The sequence below is a fragment of the Rhinolophus sinicus genome, linkage group LG05 (assembly GCF_036562045.2).
Source record: "Rhinolophus sinicus isolate RSC01 linkage group LG05, ASM3656204v1, whole genome shotgun sequence".
Classification (NCBI taxonomy): domain Eukaryota; kingdom Metazoa; phylum Chordata; class Mammalia; order Chiroptera; family Rhinolophidae; genus Rhinolophus; species Rhinolophus sinicus.
The window spans coordinates 16,697,100-16,710,410 of record NC_133755.1 but is presented as its reverse complement, the minus strand read 5'-3'; the positions used below and the strand labels follow the sequence as shown (position 1 = coordinate 16,710,410).

Sequence of the window (13,311 nt, the reverse complement as noted above, 5' to 3'; positions counted from 1 at the left end):
CAGCTCAAATAAAGGCAGTTGATATTTATTTATATGCAGTAGTTACAGATTGACCTTTCTTAGAAGCATCATGTTTCTTAAAGTCTACTTTTTCTTTTTTTAAGTTTGGGTGGAGGTATGGGTCCATTTTTTTTCTTGGGCGGGAAGGGGAACAGGACTTGATTGGGGAACAGTGTGTACTTCCAGTACTTTTTCCAAGTCAAGCTGTTTTCCTGAGCTATGTGGAGGGCACAGCTCAGCTCCAGGTCCAGTTGCCCTTGTTAGTTGCAAGGGGCGCAGCCCACTATCCCTTGCAGGAGTCAAGGAATCGAACCGACAACCTTGTGGTTGAGAGCCCGTTCTCCAGCCAACTGAGCCATCTGGCACTGGCCCATGTGGGAATCAAACTGGAAGCCTTCGGCGTTAGGAGCACGGAGCTCCAACTGCCTGAGCCACCAGTCCGGCCCTACTTTTTCTTTTTATTACTTGTTTCTCATAAGATTGAAAAGCTAGATGCTGTTAGTAAACAAACAGTGGAAATGGCCATGGACTAAGGTAGGATTCAGGTACTTTATGCATATGATCTATTTCATCTTAAATAAACCCTCTGAAATCTTTATTTCATAAAGACATTGAAGCAGTGAGAAGTTGTATAGCTAGTTAGAGATAAAACTATATTTAAAAAAATTTTTTTTTGAGGAATATTGGGGAACAGTGTGTATTTCCAGGACCCACCAGCTCCAAGTCACGTTGTTGTTTTCAATCTAGTTGTGGAGGGCGCAGCTCACTGGCCCATGTGGGAATCGAACCAGCAACCCCGGTGTCATGAGCACTGCACACTAACCAACTGAGCCAGCTGGCCACCTCTAGAGATAAAACTTTTTAACCCAGATCTGTCTGACTCCGAAACATAAGTGCTGCTCTGTTGCCTCACTTTTGAGTAGGATCAGGAAATTGGGTAAGGCTGTTAATGAACTATTTTGTGTTTTTCTTTAGGTGAGAAGTTAACAGTGTTCTCCAAGATCCTTCTAGTATATACCAAGAGTTTGTCATTATCTAATCTAAATAAAACTAAACTTTGTTGATCCATATGTTTACTTTAAAATAAAACAGAATCACTGGACTGGGTTTTTATCCCCCTTTCAGAGGTTTTGCTCATATCTTATTGGTAGTGGGCACACTATGCTTTTAAAAATACAATAGTGGGGAGAAAAGACAATAATGGGAAGATAGAGTGAAGATTTATGGTGAAGTGTTAAGAGGACAGAAAGAGTATACAAGCAGGTCTTCCAAAGAATCTTTTTTTGTTGCTATGACCTCCCTCTCCAGGCTATTCCCAGATTAATCTCTTATTTGTTTTGTACCCTTGTGCTGGTCTCTTAATCCACACCTCTCATTTTGGGGTCCCAGCTGGGTTTCTCCAAAAATGCTTGTTTAAAAATTTCCCTTCATATCCTCTTTTCTCTTTTCCAGTGGTTTCACTCCCATTTGTTTCATGGTATGCTTGTGGAGGAAAACAGTTTGAAGAGACTATTTCCTAAAGTATTGATGAGTCAGCTGTTACTTTTTGCATTTAAAATCCACATTTATGTTACTTCTTTTAAAAAAGTACATAGTTGTTAACCCTGCTGGACTTACTGTTGGAAGAATTGCAGGTAATCTGACCAAGGGACAGCAAGCAAAAGGTTTTCAAAATTTTATAATAATACAAAAATGTTCAGTGAATTTAAGGCCTACCAAGTCTATTTATTAATTTAGTGCTTCATAAACTCACTATTTTCCAACATAAGGGTGCCGTTGCGTTCAGTTTTGTTCTGTGTGCCTTCAGGTAAGCATGCTATAAATACAGTTCTTGATTTTCAAGTTATTTAGTGCCAAATTTTTAGTTTGTGGATAATGATTACAGTGTGTGGGTGTGTGCGCACGTGTGTTTGTGTAGTATATATATATGTGTATCATGTGAAAGATTCTTCTAAGTTTATTATCTTTTTACATTTAAATTGACCTGAAAATAGGGCATTCAAGCATCTGTTTGGGGAACTAGATGACTACATTTCTTTTAATCTTGAAAGTCTGAGTCTGTTATTTAATTCTATTAAAATTCAAGGGATTGAGCTTTGAAGGATAAACATAGAGTTTTAATAGTTCAGTCAGGGATAGGCAAGCTGATTAAGGCCTAGTTTTGACAAGGCTATTCTGTAGGAGGGTGTACAGAAAAATGAAGAAGAGATTCGGATTAAAGTAGAGCTAGGCAGCGTAATCTATGGCAAAGGGGAATATCTCTAGGATTAAATAAATTAGACTGGTAAAGTCCCGTAGAGCTCTTTATCAAAGACTTGAAATGGGGGTAATAAATATTGGAGGATACTGGTGAATTTTGAGGATGGACTGTAAAAGTTTATTATATTAAACTTCTTTAGATTGGTTGCAGGAGGGGATGCCAGTGAGGAGAGACCAAAAGTCTGAAAAGCTGTAGTGGACTTCAGTGTTTCACGAAGAGTCTTTAAATAGTTGAAGGGCTGGCATATTATTCGGAATAATGAAGAAATAATCAACTTTTTGTTTTTCCATTTACAAAGATAATTTATTGCAAGGTCATTTGGAAAATTCAAACAGTACAGAAAAATCACAAAGAGGAAGGAAAAGATCCTCCCAGGTTTTCCCACCATGATAACCTCTGATTTCTAGCATAGAATCAGGAGTTATAGGAGTTACAGGAAGATATACTTGGCTTAACTTAAGGAAGAATTGATGAATAATTGGAAATGCTTGAGGACATAGTGAGTCTCAACCACATTATATGCTTCTGCAAAAGACTGTATAATTATGGGTTTATGATGTTTCAGAAAGGAATATGATGGACTAGATGACCTATGAAGCTCCTTGGCAACCTGTGGACTTACGTGATTCTTGTCTGTAGGTGTTGGTACCAGAAAGATGGTTGTGTAAACTGAGAGTAAGATAAAGAATGTTTAGGGGCAGCTGGTTAGCTCAGTTGGTTAGAGCTCCGTGCTCTTAACACCAAGGTTGCCAGTTCGATCCCCACATGGGACACTGTGAGCTGTGCCCTCTACAACTAGATTGAAACCATGACTTGACTTAGAGCTGATGGGTCCTGGAAAAGCACAATTAAAATAAATAAAAGTTTAAAAAAAAATGTTTAAAAGTTATAGGATTTTATTTGACTCAGCGGTTCTACTTTTGGATATATGCATAAAAGAATTGAAAGCAGGGACTTGAATAGATATTTTTACACCAACATTCATAGCAGCATTATTCACAATAGGCAAAAGATGGAAACAATCCAACCATCCATTGATAGATGAATAAATAAACAAAATGTGGCATACACATTCAATGGAATAATATTCAGTCTTTAAAAAGAAGGTAATTCTAAAAATGCTACAACATGGATGAACTTTGAAGATATTATACTAAGTGAAATAAACCAGACACAAGAGGACAAATAGTGTATGATTCCAATTATATCAGGGACCTAAAGTAGTCATATTTATAGAGTCAGAAAGTAGAAAGGTGGTTGCCAGGGCTGAGTGTAGCGAGGGAAATGAGGAGTTGTTTAATGGATATAGAGTTTCAGTTTTTCAAGACGAGAAGAGTTCTGGAGCTTGGTTGTGTAACAATGTGAATGTACTTAAGTGTAAGTGAACTGTATACTTTGAAATGGTTACGTTGGTAAATTTTATATTATCTATACCACAATAAAATACAGGATTTTGTTTTTATTTGAGTAGGGCACATTTTTAATCTACTGTGGGAAGGAACAATCATCATGTTTCTATTAGTAGGAAATGATTTGAACATTTACCTAAGACGGGGGGATGAGCAGAGGTACTGCATTAAATTTTTGTAGAAGGTAGTACATGTTTATTTTGCCCTGTTAAATTTAAAATCTAGGCAGTGATAGAAGGTTGTAGAAGTGAAAGATAAGAATATGAATTTTTATTAATTTTTGCCTACAATGTGATGATACAGAATAGGTATAACAAGTGAATAAATTCTTTAAGACTACCAGCAAGGACCGTTAGAATTAGGCGGGCTATAGACAAGATAAAACAAACTAAAGATTTTTACTGAGAGTATCTGGGTCTTGTATATTTATGAAAACTGTTGCAGTCTTTACTTACATTTTTAGTTTGTATCTTCAAGCTCCAGAAACTAAAAATGAAGTAAATCAACAGTGAAAATATCAAGACTTTCAATGGAGAAATAGGCATGAGAAAACTTACCAGTTATTTTTTGGAAGCGATCTCTTCTTTCAAGAAAAGTACAAAATTATAAAACATTAAGAATTAACATTTTGCTGCAAGTGCTACTGTATTTACAGTTGAATATATCCATGTAATACATAGGGATTAATCACTGACAAAGTAGAAAACATAGTGAGTTCTAAATCTAAGTTCCTGATTTTGTTCAGTTCTTGATTGATAGCAAAATTCAAATGTGGCTAAAGCTTTTGTATTACTACACATTTAAAATTTGTACTAATTTGCTTTACCTCTCTCGTGGAAAATGTAAATCATAAATTAAATGATACTGCAGTGTGTGTGTTGCACTAGGAAATAAAGAGACCATATCATTTGGCTTTGCTCAGTCTCAGTTCAGTTATTTTTACATTAAAATATAAGGACGTGTGCTTATGGAAAGAAACTTCCACTTTTAAAAAAATTTTACTGGGGAAGGAGAATAGGACTTTATTGGGGAACAGTGTTTTTTCCCCCCCAGGACCCATTACCTTCAAGTCAAGTTGTTGTCCTTTCATTTTTTTCTTTCTTTTTTAAAGATTTTATTGGGGAAGGGGAACAGGACTTTATTGGGGAACAGTGTGTATTTCCAGGACTTTTTTTTTCCAAGTCAAGTTATTGTCCTTTCAGTCTTAGTTGTGGAGGGTGCAGCTCAGCTCCAGGTCCAGTTGCCTGTTGCTAGTTGCAGGGGGCACAGCCCACCATCCCTTGCGGGAGTTGAACCGGCAACCTTGTGGTTGAGAGCCTGTGTTCCACCCAACAACTGAGCCATCCGGGAGGCAGCTCAGCTCAAGGTGCCGTGTTCAATCTTAGTTGCAGGGGCAGAGCCCACCATCCCTTGAGGGACTCGAGGAATTGAACTGGCAACCTTGTGGTTGAGAGCCCACTGGCTTATGTGGGAATCGAACCGGCAGCCTTTGGAGTTAGGAGCACGGAGCTCTAACCGCCTGAGCCACCGGGCTGGCCCAAGTTGTTGTCCTTTCAATCTTCGTTGTGCAGGGTGCAGCTCAGCTCCAAGTCCAATTGCTGTTTTCAATCTAGTTGCGGGGAGCGCAGCCCACCATCCCCTGTAGGAGTCCAACCGGCAATCTTGTTGTTGAGAGCTCACACTCTAACTAACTCAGCCATCCGGCTACCTGGGAGCTCAGCGGGAGCTCAGCGGCATCTGGTTGTCTTCAGTCTAGTTGTGGAGGGCACAGCTCACTGGCCCATGTGGGAATCGAACCGACAATCCTGTTGCTCAGAGCTCACGCTCTAACCAACTGAGCCATCCAGCCGCCCTCCACTTAGTTTTTTCTTATCACCAGCACTTACCACTCTCCTGCTACATGATAGCTCCACTGTAAATGTTCAATGAATGATAAACCAAGTTAGCTTCTTTCTCACATTATAATTTTTAAAATCCAACTTTATTGAGGTATAATTTATATACCATAAACTTCATCCATTTTAAATTTACAATTCAATGATTTTTGGTAAATTTACTGAGTTGTGCAATCATTACCATAATCCAGTGTTAGAACATTTCTTTCTATCTCCCCAATAAGATGCCTCATACCTGTACGCGGTTAATATTTGTTCCTACCCTGTTTCCCCGAAAATAAGACCTAGCCGGACTATGTCAGCTCTAATGCATCTTTTGGAGCAAAAATTAATATATATTGTATCAATAATATATATTATATAAGACCCTGTATCATATCATATCATCATATCATATCGTATGGTATCATATATAAGACCCAGTCTTATATAAGACCGTAAGACCGGGTCTTGTATTAATTTTTGCTCCCAAAGACGCATTAGAGCTGATGGTCTGGCTACCCGGTAGGTCTTATTTTCAAGGAAACACAGTACTGCCAGCCCCTAATCTACTTTCTGTCTCTGTAGATTGGCCATTTCTGGACATTTTATATAAATGGAGTCACATAATGTGTGGTCTTTGGAGGTTAATCTACATTGTTGCATTTATCAGTACTTCATCCTTTTTCATTGGTCCATATTTTTATAGACGTTTCTCATATATAGCACATGTCTTTAGTTTTTTATTTTATTCATTTATTTGACTTATTAATTTCAGACTTTAAGAAAAGTTGCAAAAGTAATATAAAGAATTTTTATAACTTTTATCTAGATTCCCCAAATGTCAACATTTTATACACTTTATCATTCTACCTTCCTACCTCCCTCCCTACCTACCTAGTTTATATTTCTGAAATGTCTGAGAATAAATTGTAGACATGATGCCCTAGTCACCTTTAAACACGCTGGAGTATTTTCTTAAGGCAACTACATTCTTTTATGTAACCACAGTGTAACTATCAAAATCAGAATATTAATGTTGTTATAACATTACTACCTAATTAACAGACTTTTTTCAAATTTGGTAATTCTTCTGCTAATGACCTAATCCAGGTTCACACATTGATTTGCATTCAGCTTTCATGTGTCTTTATATCTTTAATGTGAAAGCATTCTTTAGTCTTTGTCTTTCATGACCTTGACATTTTTAAAGTGTGCAGGCCAGCTCTTTGGTAGACTGTCCCTCAATTTGGATACGTCTGATGTTTTCTCCTGATTAGATTCAGGTTGTGCATTTTTGGCGGGAATGTCATGGAAGTGATATGTCATTTTCATTACATCATATCAGGAGGCACTGATTTCAATTTGTCCCATTATTGGTGTAGGTAAGTTTTATTCCTTGGTTTATGTGATGTCTGCCAAGTTTCCCTACTGTAAAGGTATAATTGTTTTGTAATTAATAAGTATCTTGTGGGGGCAGATGGGTGGCTCAGTTGGTTAGAGCGTGAGCTCTGGGCAACAGGGCTGCTGGTTCAATTCCCACATGGGCCAGCGAGCTGCGACCTCTGCAACTAGAATGAAGACTGAGCTACTGCTGAGCTCCCAGGTAGCCGGGTGGCTCAGTGGGTTAGAGTGCATGGTCTCGGCTGCAAGGTTGCCAGTTCAACTCCCACAAGGGATGGTGGGCTGCGCCCCCTGCAACAACGGCGACTGGACTTGGAGCTGAGCTGCGCCCTCCACAACTAAGATTGAAAGGACAACAACTTGACTTGGAGCTGATGGGTCCTGGGAAAAAACACTGTTCCCCAAGAAAAGTCCTGGAAATACACACTGTTCCCCAGTAAAGTCCTTTTCCCCTTCCCCAATAAAATCTTAAAAAAAAAAAAAAGAAAAAGTATCTTGTGGGGGTAGATATTTTGATAATATGTAGATACCTCATTTCTTTTTTTAAAATTTTTATTGGGGAATATTGGGGAACATTGTGCTTCTCCAGGGCCCATCAGCTCCAAGTTGTTGTCTTTTAATCTAGTTGTGGAGGGCGGATACCTCATTGTGCCTTTGCCCACTAGTTTTAGCATGTCATTATTAGTTGCTTAAAAATGTTACCACAAACTTAGCAGCTTTAAACAACACACCTTTCTTATCTCAGTTTCTGTGTGTCAGGAATCTGGGCATGGCTTTACTGGGTCTTCTGCAAGGCTGCAGTCAAGTTGTTGGCCAGGGTTGGGTTCTTATCTGAAGGCTTAATTGGAGAAGGCTCCACTTTGAAGCCCAAGTGGTTGTGGCAGGATTCAGATCCTGGGGGCTTCTCAGGCTGAAGGGCTTCAGTTCCCAGCTGGCTGTTGGCTAGAGGCTGCCCTGGGTCTGTCTGACCTACATGCTTCCTCAAAGCCAGCAAGGGAGAGTCACCTCTCAAAGACACTGAGATCTTTTGTAACAGTCACTGAAGTGACATCCTACTACCTTTGTTGTATTTTATTAGTTAGAAGCAAGTCACAGGTCCCACCCACACTCAAGGGGAGGGGATTGCACAGGGTGTGAGTACCAGGAAGTGAGGCTAACGGGGGGTCATTTTAGAGTATGTCTGCCACAGCATCCATTGGTAATATTGGCTTGAAATGTGGTTGCCACATAATGGTGATTTTCTAATTCCATTATTTCATCTGTATTTCTTAGTTGGAATACTACTGCAAAGAATTCTCCTTCATTCATTGATTTGTTCATTTATCTATATCAGTATAACTCATAGATTCTTATTCTATGGATTATTGTTTTTTACTATAATCTTTTATTGTTCGAGAATAAACATCAGTTTAATCCCTGTACAAACATCATTAAGAGAAATCTTTAGTATGGGTATGTAAACACATTTGAGGTATAATGAATTGTTTGTCAAATATACTTTAGATTAAAGATAAATTTTAACCCGTAAATTATTCTACTACAGGTTTGCAAAAAAGCCTTTGTATTTCTATTTGAAAACATACTTCAATATAACAGAGTTTCAAGTTATCAAAATGTCATGATTGCTTTTATATTGATACTCTTTAACTGAAAACCTAATTTTTTCTCCTGAAGTCATTACCGTATAATTGAAATGATTAAAAATTTTGGTGATATGATCTAAATACACTCAATTCTAAAACCACTAGATCCTCTCACCTTCATCTTCCGCTTGTCCCTTGATGTTTGAATGTCACATGTAGGTGTCCCTTTTCTTTGTATTTGTGGGCATCTGTGACGGACTCTCTTTTCCTTCTTGTACCTTGTTATTCACTGTGTCTTTTCTCTTAGAGTGGATGTCGTTCACTTCAATCTGAATAGAGTTTCTTACCTGCTGTTCTAGTTTTTGTTTTGTTTTTCATAGCATGGGATGTGACAAAGAAAGTGATTTTGAAAAAGAGCTTTACTCTATTTCAGAAGTTACATTGTTTTAATAATTCATATATTTTTGGCCTGTTTAATATTTTTGTAAAAGTGATTCCTGATACCCCCCCAAAAAAAGTTAATAATGAAAAAATATACAGTGGGAAAAAGTTTTTTTGAAATTCACTAGCTAAGAATAACCATTGTTTATTGCATTTAATTGAAGAAACTAAGAAAATTGATATGCTTCAGTTTTTTTCACTGAAGTATATTAATATACTTCATTTAGGATATTCCTAAATGATCTCTGAAGTAGAAGTAAAAGAAAATAGAAAAATTCTGAAGGTGTGTTGTCATTTTTAAAATGAAAGTTGCAAAGAATAGAAAACATTTACATGTATATTACCATAATTGCAACTGTCTACTTTTCTCCCCCCTTTAAACCATTTTCTCCATTCCTGAATTGTTTATTTTGGTACATTTCTTTGTTGGCTGGATTTAAGTCCATGGGTGATCTTTTCCCTGAGTTCTTATGGGCTTAATAATGTCTTCTGTTGCTTCTTTGTTTGAATGACATCTTGACTGAATATAAATACTTTTGTTAACTTTTCTTAACAACTTTGTTTATTGTCTTTTGGTATTGAGTATCGCTAAGAAAGCAGATGTTCCTGCATTATACAGGGCTTATTTTTATTGGTCAGTTTTGCTGCATAACAATGTCAAAATTTCAGTGGCTTACAACAACACATAATTCCTTTTCTTCCTTGTGTCTTTAAATTCGCTGGGGTTCAGTTATTATTGCCTAGGCTTGATTCTAGGCTGTGGGTTGTTCTCTGTTCTGGAATTAGTGGGCAGTCTCAGGTGTAAGCTAAATATGCAAGCACACTTTAACCTCTTTCTGTCATGTCTGTTCTCATTTCACTGACCAAATCTGGTCTTGTGGCCAAGCTTAGCATCAGTGTTGGGCAACAAAATGTATTTCACGTACTCTATGTACTGCAAGGTAATATGATGGAGAGAGTAAATGATGAATTATGAACAGTAATTTAATCTGCCACTTTTGCTTTTCATGCCTAGATCTTGGCTTAATTGTTTCTTAATCCTTGGAAGTTCAAGATTTAGAAAAAAATTAAGATACATATTTCTGAGTATTTGAGTGCTTAAGTTAATCTGTGCAGTTTTGAATAGCACCTTACCTCTTCCTGTTATGTGCTGTTGAGGTGGCTTTGACTTCTGGTAACCCTGTCATTGAAGGATGTCCATAGTGTCCTGTCCTCACAGCCCTGCTCAGCTCCTGTAGACTCATGCCTGTAGCTTTTTTTATGGAGTCAGTCCATCTCATGTTTGGTCTTCCTCTCTTCCTGCTGCCTTCTATTTTCCCAGCATTGTTGTCTTTTCTGAAGAACCCTGCCCTCTCGTGATGACCAAGTAGGACAGTTTCAGGTTTGTCATTTTTGCCTCCGGTGATATTTTAGGCGGAATTGGTTCATCTTTCTGGAAGTCCAGTGTATCCGTAGAGCTCTCCTCCAACATTATAGTTTAAATGAATCCATTTTTTTCCTATCAGTCTTCTTCACTGTCCTACTTTTGTATCCATGCATACTAATTGGGAATATGAGGGTGTGGGTAATCTTAGCCTTGATATGTAATGACGTATCTTTGTTCTGGGTGATCTTTCTTCCTATTTCTTCCATTGCTACCAGCCTGAGTCTCAGCCTTCTCTTTGTTTCTTGGCTGTGGTCTCCATTTGACCTGATGACTGAACCATGGTGAGCAATAGCTTTAACACTCTCAGTGTCCTCGGTGTCTGTGTGAAACTTGTGGATTTCCTCTGTACTCATGACTTGTCTTGATGTTCAAATGCAGTCCTGCTTTGGCATTTTCTTCCGCTCTCATCAGAAGTTGTTTCAAATCATTGTCACTGTCTACAGCCATACCCTGATCTCGTCTCAAATCATTGTTACTTTCTGCTGGTAAGATGGTGTCATCTGCATATTTTAAGTTATTGATATTTCTTCCAATTTTCTCTCCACCCTTTTCTGAGTCTAGCTCAGTTTTCCCGTATATGTCCTGCGTACGCATTATTAAACAAATAGGGAGATAAAATGCACCCTTGTCTAAAACCTTTGGCTACAGGAAATCCTGCTGTCTCTTCATATAGTCTGTCCTGACAGTGGCTTCCTGTCCACAATACAGGTTACGCATGAGGACCATCGAGTGCTGAGGCCACACCCATTTCTGTCAGAGCTGCCCATAGCTTTTCATGATCTACACAGTCAAAGGCTTTGCTGTAGTCTCAAAGCAGACTAATGTCTTCTGAAGTTCTTGGGGGCACTGCGATATCCAGGGAATGCTCACAATTAGATCTCATCCTTTTCTGAATCCGGCTTGAACATCCAGCTTTTCTTGCTCCATATAAGGTAGAAATTAATTCCCTTTTATTTCTTGAATAGTCTGGCGAAGATCTCTTGTTTTTCGGTTTTTTTGTTCTTTTCTATTTGTTTACATTGACTATTGTGATAATTCTCTTTATCTCTACTTGATAGTCTGCGTTCAGGATTCTAACCCTGCTTTTTTGTCACTTTTTACTTTTGTCTGTCGCCTAACAACTTTCAGTGTTTCTTCTATCATCCACCTTGACTTTTTCTTTCCTTTTTACTTCCTGCATTGTTTTCTCATTCTTCCCTAATAATATTTCTAGTTTCAGTCTACAATTCTTCTGGTTCTTGGTCAATTAAGTTTATCAGTGCAAATCTGTTTTTTATATAGACTTTAAATCCATCGGGAATGTTATTTACTGTATATTTTGGCACTATGATTCTTTTGGTGCTCTTCTTCAGCTTTACTGTAATGTTCCATATTAATAGTTTGTAGTCTGTACTACAATCTGCTCCTGGTCTTGTTTTAGGAGCGAGAATACATCTCCTGCCTCAAATTACATTGTCCATTTGATTTCTGTATTGGCCGTTTAGTGATGGCCATGTATACAATTGTCTGTTCGGTTGTTTGAAGCTTGTGTTTACAATGGACAAGTTGTTGGCTTTGCAGAAATCTACGAGCCAATCTCCTGCTTCATTTCTAACCTGTAGTCTAAACTTTCCAACATTCGATTCTGCATTATTTCCTCCTTTTGTGTTCCAGTCACTTATAATTATCAACATGTCTTATTTTGCTGTGTGATCAGTTTCTTGTATACTTGCATCAAAGCTTTCAATTTCATCTTCAGCCTCTGCAGTTGGAGCATAGGCTTGAATGATGGTTATGTTAATAAGGCTTTTACATTATCATTATTATTCATAAATGTAATATTTTCTCATTGGTAGAAGGGAGTTGTTACCTTGGAATATTCTCCTCTACCTTTCTTTTGTTTCACTATCTGTCATTTTGAATGCTTTAACCTAGGTGTTTTGTGTCAGTTAAGATATTTTAGTTATAAATAATAGGAAATGCAATATAAATTGGCTTACACCTTGAAGGAAATTATTCATGTAATATAAGTTGAAAAAAAAAAAACACAGGCAAAACTTGATCCAGGTATTCTAGCAGTTTGATCAGTAAGTATCTCATCTCTACTTCCTTCATTTTTATTCCATTTTCATCAGGCTCACCCATTATATTTTCAGGATTACGCTTGTAGGTCCTAGAACCTTTCTGCTTTGGGGTTCAAATATAGAAGAGAAGAGAGAATCTGCTTCCCAGAGAGGTTAAATTAAATCGCATGTCATTGAATCTGCTGGCCCACAATGGAGTCATATGTTAAATTAAAAATTTTTAAATTACAATATACATAGTTATATGTATTTAGGAGAAGTATTGGTTTCTGTACAGCATTGGGGTGACTTCCTCTGACAAGAGACATTAAGGCTGAAATCTGAGGAGTGAATTGGAGCTTGTGAGGAGAAAAGGTGAGGGTTATCATTGTAAGAGAATCATTACTGTTTCCCCCAAAATAAAACCTAGCTGGACAATGAGCTCTAATGCGTTTTTTGGAGCAAAACTTAATATAAAACCTGGTATTACATTATTATATTATATTATATTATATTATATTATATTATATTATATTATATTATACCCAGTCTTATTTTACTATAGTAAAATAAGAGTAAAATATACTATAGTAAAATAAGAGTAAAATAGTAAAATAAAACTGGGTCTTATGTTGATTTTTGCTCCAAAAGATGCATTAGAGCTCATTGTCCAGCTAGGTCTTATTATTGGGGAAACAGGGTAGCTAGTGCAAAGGTCCAGAAGTCAGAAGAAATGTAAGTTACACAATGGAAAGAAGGCTGGGTCAGAGAGGGTGTGGGAGGATGGGCGTGGTGAGATCACGTTGATAACTCTGGACTTTATGCTAAGATACATTCTGATGTCATGGATGAAGTTTAATCTGGGCAGAGGT

General features: G+C 37.5%; 1 protein-coding gene across 3 annotated transcripts in view; it reads left to right on the top strand.

Annotated features, from left to right (window-relative positions):
- ASXL2 (ASXL transcriptional regulator 2) overlaps nucleotides 1-13,311 on the top strand; it is a 122,108-nt gene that overhangs the window by 48,719 nt on the left and 60,078 nt on the right. The window contains exon 1 of one of the 3 annotated variants that reach the window (XM_019712757.2): nucleotides 11,173-11,329. The exons of the other annotated variants lie outside the window; for them this stretch is intronic. The gene's annotated coding sequence lies outside the window, so the exon portion shown is untranslated. Of the gene's footprint in view, nucleotides 1-11,172; nucleotides 11,330-13,311 lie in introns of those variants that run through there. 3 annotated transcript variants of the gene reach the window in all.